An 8,005-nucleotide genomic window follows, 5' to 3' on the forward strand; every position below is an offset into this window, starting at 1 on the left:
GTGGATGATTCCAATCCCTGTTTGGAGAGGGGGGTGGATGATTCCAATCCCTGTTTGTGGGGGTGGATTATTCCAATCCCTGTTTTTGGGGGGGGGGGTGGATGATTCCAATCCCTGTTTGGGGGGGGGGGTGGATTATTCCAATCAGTGTTTGGGGGGGGGGGATTATTCCAATCAGTGGTTTGGGGGGGGGGTGGATGATTCCAATCCCTGTTTGGGGGGGGGGGTGGATTATTCCAATCAGTGTTTTGGGGGGGGGGTGGATGATTCCAATCCCTGTTTGGGGGGGGGGGGGTGGATGATTCCAATCCCTGTTGGGGGGGGGGTGGATTATTCCAATCAGTGTTTGGGGGGGGGGTGGATTATTCCAATCAGTGTTTGGGGGGGGGTGGATGATTCCAATCCCTGTTTGGGGGGGGGGTGGATTATTCCAATCCCAGTTTTGGGGGGGGGGTGGATCATTCCAATCCCTGTTTGGGGGGGGGTGGATTATTCCAATCCCTGTTTGGGGGGGGGGGTGGATCATTCCAATCCCTGTTTGGGGGGGGGGTAAGAGTTTATTAGAGGGTTACACATTACCTGGCGGCACATCCCTGCTGCTGGTGTTGGTGCTGCCTCTCCAGCCGCATAGTCTCTTGTTCAGGGCTGTGGAGGGGGGGAGGTTTCCTGCTCAGGGATGGGGGTTGATGTGTGTGTGTCTCTCTCCTCTCCCCCCCCCTCTCTCTCAGTGGGGGTAGGTAGGGCTGGGGGTGGGTAGGCAGCTCTGTCTCCCCCACCTCCTCCTGGGATCTTCCTGCCCCGGCTATTCGGCTGGGAAAGCCTCTTGATAACACACACACACAGAAACACAGGGTGAAAGGGGGCCCCCAGCCTCACAACCGGAAGACGCTGCTTGAACTCTGAGCCGGATGTGGATGTGCCAGGCAGGCAGGAGGGGGCGGGTCTGGAGGACTGAGGGAGGGGGCGGGGCTGGAGGACCTGGAGTCCTCCAGCCACAGCGACACTGGTAGGTAGGGAGGTGGAACTGCAGGAACACAGTCATCCAGGCACAGCGCCACTTGCAGGCGGGGAGGAGGGACTGCAGTTAGGAACTCAGTCCTCCAGATACAGCGCCATTGGCAGGCGGGGAGGAGAAACTACAGTCTTCCGGGCACAGCGACACTGACAGGAGGGGAGGAGGAACTGCAGTCCTCCAGGCACAGCGACACTAACAGGAGGGGAGGAGGAACTGCAGTCCTCCATGCACAGCGGCACTAACAGGCGGGGAGGTGGAACTACAACTGGGAATTCAGTCATCCAGGCACAGCGCCACTGCCAGGCGCGGAGGAGGAACTGCGATCATCCAGGCACAGCGCCTCTAGCAGGCGGGGAGGAGGCATTGCAGTTACGAACTGCACTCTTCCAGCCACAGCGCCACTTTCGGGCAGGGATGAGGTACTGCATTCCTCCACACACAGCGACACTGGCAGGAGGGGAACTGCAGTTAGGAACTCAGTCCTCCGAAAGCAGCGCCACCGGCAGGCGGGGATGGGAAACTGCAGTTAGGAACTCAAAGTCCTCCAGAATCAGCGCCACCGGCAGGCGGGGATGGGAAACTGCAGTTAGGAACTCAAAGTCCTCCAGGCACAGCGCCACTGGCAGGCGGGGAGGAGGAACTGCAGATAGGAACTGCAGTCATCCAGACACAGCGCCACTGGCAGGCGGGGAGGAGGAACTGCAGATAGGAACTGCAGTCATCCAGACACAGCGCCACTGGCAGGCGGGGAGGAGGAACTGCAGATAGGAACTGCAGTCATCCAGACACAGCGCCACTGGCAGGCAGGGAGGAGGAACTGCAGTCCTCCAGCGGCCCTTTGGCCCCTCCGGCCTGGTGCTGACCATCACCGCCTGGTCCGGCTGCCCTGGGGGGGGGGGGGCGCGATGGGGTTGGAGCCGTGTCCGGCCCAGGGCGACCCCCCTCCCCCCTGGTGAACCTCCTCAAGTCCCCAGTACGCCTCTGTGGCATTGCTCGCCTCCGTCCCCCAATATCGATATCCATCACATCCGGGCGCTAACTCCCGTCTAATTGGAGCTCCCTGACCCCAAAACCTGCCAGCCTCCAGCCACCATGCAAGGCTGAACACCACGCCAAATTCAAACCCCTTCCTTCCCCCACCCCGGAGAGATCCTGCCTCTGTCCCGCAACAACGATATCCATCACATCCAGGCGCTAACTCCCATCTAATCAACAGTCACTGCCTCCATTATCCAGCACGTTCTGCCCACCGTGCCGGACCGAACACCACGCCAAATTCAAACCCATCCCTTCCCCCTCCCCGGAGAGATCCTGCCTCCGCCCCACAATATCGATATCCATCACATCTGGGCGCGAACTCCCATCTAATTGACAGTCATTGCTCCCTTGGTATCCGCCAGCTTCTGCCCACCGTGCTGGGGTAAACACCACGCCAAATTTAAACGTGCTCCTTCCCCCTCCCTGGAGAGATCCCACCTCCGTCCCGCAATATCGATATCCATCACATCCAGGCGCTAACTCCCATCTAATCGACAGTCATTGCCCCCACTGCCCACCAGCTTTGACTCATCGTGCCAGGGGAAACACCACGCCAAATTTAAACCCCTCCTTTCCCCCTCCCCGGAGAGATCCCGCCTCCGTCCCGCAATATCGATATCCATTACATCCGGGCGCTAACTCCCATCTAATCGACAGTCATTGCCCCCCCGGTACCCGCCAGCTTCTGCCTACCGTGCCGGGGTAAACACCGCACCAAATTTAAACACATCCCTGGAGAGATCCCGCCTCCGTCCCGCAATAACGATATCCATCACATCCGGGAGCTAACTCCCATCTAATCAACAGTCACTGCCTCCATTATCCAGCACGTTCTGCCCACCGTGCCGGACCGAACACCACGCCAAATTCAAACCCATCCCTTCCCCCTCCCCGGAGAGATCCTGCCTCCGCCCCACAATATCGATATCCATCACATCTGGGCGCGAATTCCCATCTAATTGGAGCTGCCTGCCCCCAAAACCTGCCAGCCTCCAGCCACCATGCCAGGCTGAACACCACGCCAAATTCAAACCCCTTCCTTCCCCCTCCCCGGAGGGATCCCGCCTCTCTCCCGCAATAACGATACCCATCACATCTGGGCCCTAACTCCCATCTAATCGACAGTCATTGCTCCCTTGGTATCCGCCAGCTTCTGCCCACCGTGCTGGGGTAAACACCACGTCAAATTCAAACCCCTCCTTTCCCCCTCCCCGGAGAGATCCCGCCTCTGTCCCGCAATATCGATATCCATCACATCCAGGTACTAACTCCCATCTAATCGACAGTCACTGCCCCCCTGGGACCCGCCTGTTCCTGCCCACTGTACCGGGGTAAACACCACGCCAAATTTAAACATGCTCCTTCCCCCTCCCTGGAGAGATCCCACCTCCGGCCCGCAATATCGATATCCATCACATCCGGGTGCTAACTCCCATCTAATCGACAGTCATTGCCCCCACTGCCCACCAGCTTTGACTCAGCGTGCCAGGGTAAACACCACGCCAAATTTAAACCCCTCCTTTCCCCCTCCCCAGAGAGATCCCGCCTCCGTCCCGCAATATCGATGTCCATTACATCCGGGCGCTTACTCCCATCTAATCGACAGTCACTGCCTCCGCTACCCAGCACATTCTGCCCACTGTGCCAGACTAAACACCACGCCTAATTTAAACCCCTCCCCGGAGGGATCCCGCGTCTGCCCAGCCCCCCCCCCCCTCCCTTCGCAAAGACCTCATTCCGAGATATTTCTGCCTCCGCGCCATTAACATTTAAACTGTGGGTTGTTGGAGTTCACTAAGCTGAACCATTGGAGCTCAGTCGGCGACGACCGTGTGTGGAATCGGCAGACGCGATGGGTTAGATACAAATCAACTGCATTCCTAAAGGGTACACGGCGCAGGCAAAACAACATCTTTCCTCCCATAACGGCAGCTGCGAAGATTGTCTTTCCTGGACGGAGACAGATGTGCGGGTATTAGTCATGATAAATTGCCCCCTTAGGGTCCACAGATGTGCAGGTTAGGGTGGATTGGCCATGCTAAATTGTCCCTTAGTGTCCCAAAGATGTGTAGGTTAGGGGGATTGGCCATGCTAAATTGTCCCCTTGTGTCCAAAGATGTGCAGGTTAGGGTGGATTGGCCATGCTAAATTGTCCCCTTGTGTCCAAAGATGTGGAGGTTAGGGGGATTGGCCATGCTAAATTGTCCCTTAGTGTCCAAAGATGTGTAGGTTAAGGTGGATTGGCCATGCTAAATTGTCCCCTTGTGTCCAAAGATGTGCAGGTTAGGGGGATTGGCCATGCTAAATTGTCCCCTTGTGTCCAAAGATGTGCAGGTTAGGGGGATTGGCCGTGCTAAATTGTCCCTTAGTGTCCAAAGATGTGGAGGTTAGGGTGGATTGGCCGTGCTAAATTGTCCCTTAGTGTCCAAAGATGTGCAGGTTAGGGTGGATTGGCCATGCTAAATTGCCCCTTAGTGTCCAAAGATGTGGAGGTTAGGGTGGATTGGCCATGCTAAATTGTCCCTTAGTGTCCCAAAGATGTGTAGGTTAGGGTGGATTGGCCATGCTAAATTGCCCCTTAGTGTCCCAAAGATGTGTAGGTTAGGGGGATTGGCCATGCTAAATTGTCCCTTAGTGTCCAAAGATGTGTAGGTTAGGGTGGATTGGCCATGCTAAATTGTCCCTTAGTGTCCCAAAGATGTGTAGGTTAGGGTGGATTGGCCATGCTAAATTGCCCCTCAGTGTCCAAAGATGTGTAGGTTAGGGTGGATTGGCCGTGCTAAATTGTCCCTTAGTGTCCAAAGATGTGTAGGTTAGGGTGGATTGGCCATGCTAAATTGCCCCTTAGTGTCCAAAGATGTGCGGGTTCGGTGGATTGGCCATGCTAAATTGTCCCTTAGTGTCCAAAGATGTGTAGGTTAGGGTGGATTGGCCATGCTAAATTGCCCCTTAGTGTCCCAAAGATGTGTAGGTTAGGGGGAATGGCCATGCTAAATTGTCCCTTAGTGTCCAAAGATGTGTAGGTTAGGGTGGATTGGCCATGCTAAATTGTCCCTTAGTGTCCCAAAGATGTGTAGGTTAGGGTGGATTGGCCATGCTAAATTGCCCCTCAGTGTCCAAAGATGTGTAGGTTAGGGTGGATTGGCCGTGCTAAATTGTCCCTTAGTGTCCAAAGATGTGTAGGTTAGGGTGGATTGGCCATGCTAAATTGCCCCTTAGTGTCCAAAGATGTGCGGGTTCGGTGGATTGGCCGTGCTAAATTGTCCCTTAGTGTCCAAAGATGTGCGGGTTCGGTGGATTGGCCATGATAAGAACATAAGAACATAAGAAATAGGAGCAGGAGTAGGCCATCTAGCCCCTCGAGCCTGCCCCGCCATTCAATAAGATCATGGCTGATCTGAAGTGGATCAGTTCCACTTACCCGCCTGATCCCTATAACCCCTAATTCCCTTACCGATCAGGAATCCATCTATCCGTAATTTAAACATATTCAACGAGGTAGCCTCCACCACTTCAGTGGGCAGAGAATTCCAGAGATTCACCACCCTCTGAGAGAAGAAGTTCCTCCTCAACTCTGTTCTGAACCGGCCCCCCCCTTATTTTGAGGCTGTGCCCTCTAGTTCTAGCTTCCTTTCTAAGTGGAAAGAATCTCTCCACCTCTACCCTATCCAGCCCCTTCAGTATCTTATAGGTCTCTATAAGATCTCCCCTCAGCCTTCTAAACTCCAACGAGTACAAACCCAATCTGCTCAGTCTCTCCTCATAATCAACACCCCCTCATCTCCGGTATCAACCTGGTGAACCTTCTCTGCACTCCCTCCAAGGCCAATATATCCTTCCGCAAATAAGGGGACCAAAACTGCACACAGTATTCCAGCTGCGGCCTCACCAATGCCCTGTACAGTTGCAGCAAGACCTCCCTGCTTTTATATTCTATCCCCCCTCGCGATAAAGGCCAACATTCCATTCGCCTTCTTGATCATTCCTTGATAATTTCCCCTTTGGTGCCGGCGATTAGCAGGGTAAATATGTGGGGTTACGGGGATAGGGCCTGGGTGGGACTGTGGTCGGTGCAGACTCGATGGGCCGAATGGCCTCCTTCTGCACTGTTGGGATTCTATTATAACTCTATGATTCTATGAAAGCGTGCGAAAAACACTTCCCTTACCGAGATAAGGGTTGAAATATATTTTGATTTTGGAATGTGTATTCTGTTCATGTTAATTCTTTAAGTTGATTTTGATTTGATTTATTATTGTCCCGTGTATCGGGATACAGTGAAAAGTATTGTTTCTTGCGCGCTATGCAGACCAAAGCATACCGTTCATAGAGAAGGAAAGGAGAGGGTGCGGAATGTAGTGTCACAGTCACAGCTCGGGGTGTAGAGAAAGATCAACTTAATGCGAGGTCGGTCCATTCAAAAGTCTGACGGCAGCAGCAGGGAAGAAGGCAACAGTGAGGCGGTATCCCAGTGATACTATTGCTGGACTATTAATCCAGAAACTCCTGCTAATGTTCTGGGGGGACACGGGTTCGAATCCCACCCACGGCACATGGTGGGAATTTGAATTCAATAAAAAATATCTGGGATTAAGAATCTACTGATGACCCATTGTGGGGAAAACCCATCTGGTTCCCCTTTAGGGAAGGAAATCTGCCGTCCGTACCCTGGTCTGGGCCTACATGTGACTCCAGAGCCACAGCTAATGTGGTCGACTCTCAACTGTCCCTCCAAGGGGCAACTAGGGATGGGCAATAAATGCTGGACCGAGCCAGCGACGCCCGTGTCCCATGGATGAATTAGAAAAAAGCTGTTCTTGAGTCGGTCGGTACGTGACCTCAGACTTGTGTATCTTTTTCCCGCCGGGAGAAGGTGGAAGAGAGAATGTCCGGGGTGCGTAGGGGGGGGGTCCTTGATTATGCCGGCTGCTTTCCCCCCGAGGCAGCGGGAAGTGTAGACGGAGTCAATGGATGGGAGGCTGGTTTGCGTGATGGGACTGGGCTACGTTCACACACACAACCCTTTGTAGTTCCTTGTGGTCTTGGGCAGAGCAGGAGCCCCAGACCAAGCTGTGATACATCCGGAAAGGATGCTTTCTATGGGGCATCTGTAAAAGTTGGTGAGAGTCGTAGCGGACATGACGAATTTCCTTAGTCTCCTGAGAAAGTAGAGGCGTTGGTGGGGCTTTCTTAACTATAGTGTCGGCGTGGGGGGGGGACCAGGACAGGTTGTTGGTGATCTGGACATCTAGAAACCTGAAGCTCTCGACGCTTTCTACTTCGTCCCCGTTGATGTCGACAGGGGCAGGTTCTCCTCTACACTTCCTGAAGTCGATGACAATCTCCTTCGTTTTGTTGACATTGATTATTGTTGCCGCACCAGTTCACCAGATTCTCAATCTCATTCCTGGACTCTTTTCCACAAAAGAAAATTTAGATGGAGTTTAATTTAGACAAATGCGAGGTGATGCATTTTGGTCGATCGAACCAGGGCAGGACTTACTCAGCTAATGGTTGGGCGTTGGGGAGAGTTACAGAACCAAGAGATCTAGGGGTACAGGTTCATAGCTCCTTGAAAGTGGAGTCACAGGTGGACAGAGTGGTGAAGAAGGCATTCGGCACGCTTGGTTTCATCGGTCAGAACATTGAATACAGGAGTTGGGACGTCCTGTTGAAGATGTACAAGACATTGGTAAGGCCACACTTGGAATACTGTGTACAGTTCTGGTCACCCTATTACAGAAAGGATATTATTAAACTAGAGAGAGTGCAGAAAAGATTTACTAGGATGCTACCGGGACTTGATGGTTTGAGTTATAAGGAGGGGCTGGATAGACTGGGACTTTTTTCTCTGGAGCGTAGGAGGCTAAGGGGTGATCTTATAGAGGCCGATAAAATAATGGACATTTCAACTCTGGGGAAAGGCCTCTAACTGTCCACCCTATCAACGCC

This window comes from Mustelus asterias, unplaced genomic scaffold (genome assembly GCF_964213995.1).
Source record: "Mustelus asterias unplaced genomic scaffold, sMusAst1.hap1.1 HAP1_SCAFFOLD_1191, whole genome shotgun sequence".
Classification (NCBI taxonomy): domain Eukaryota; kingdom Metazoa; phylum Chordata; class Chondrichthyes; order Carcharhiniformes; family Triakidae; genus Mustelus; species Mustelus asterias.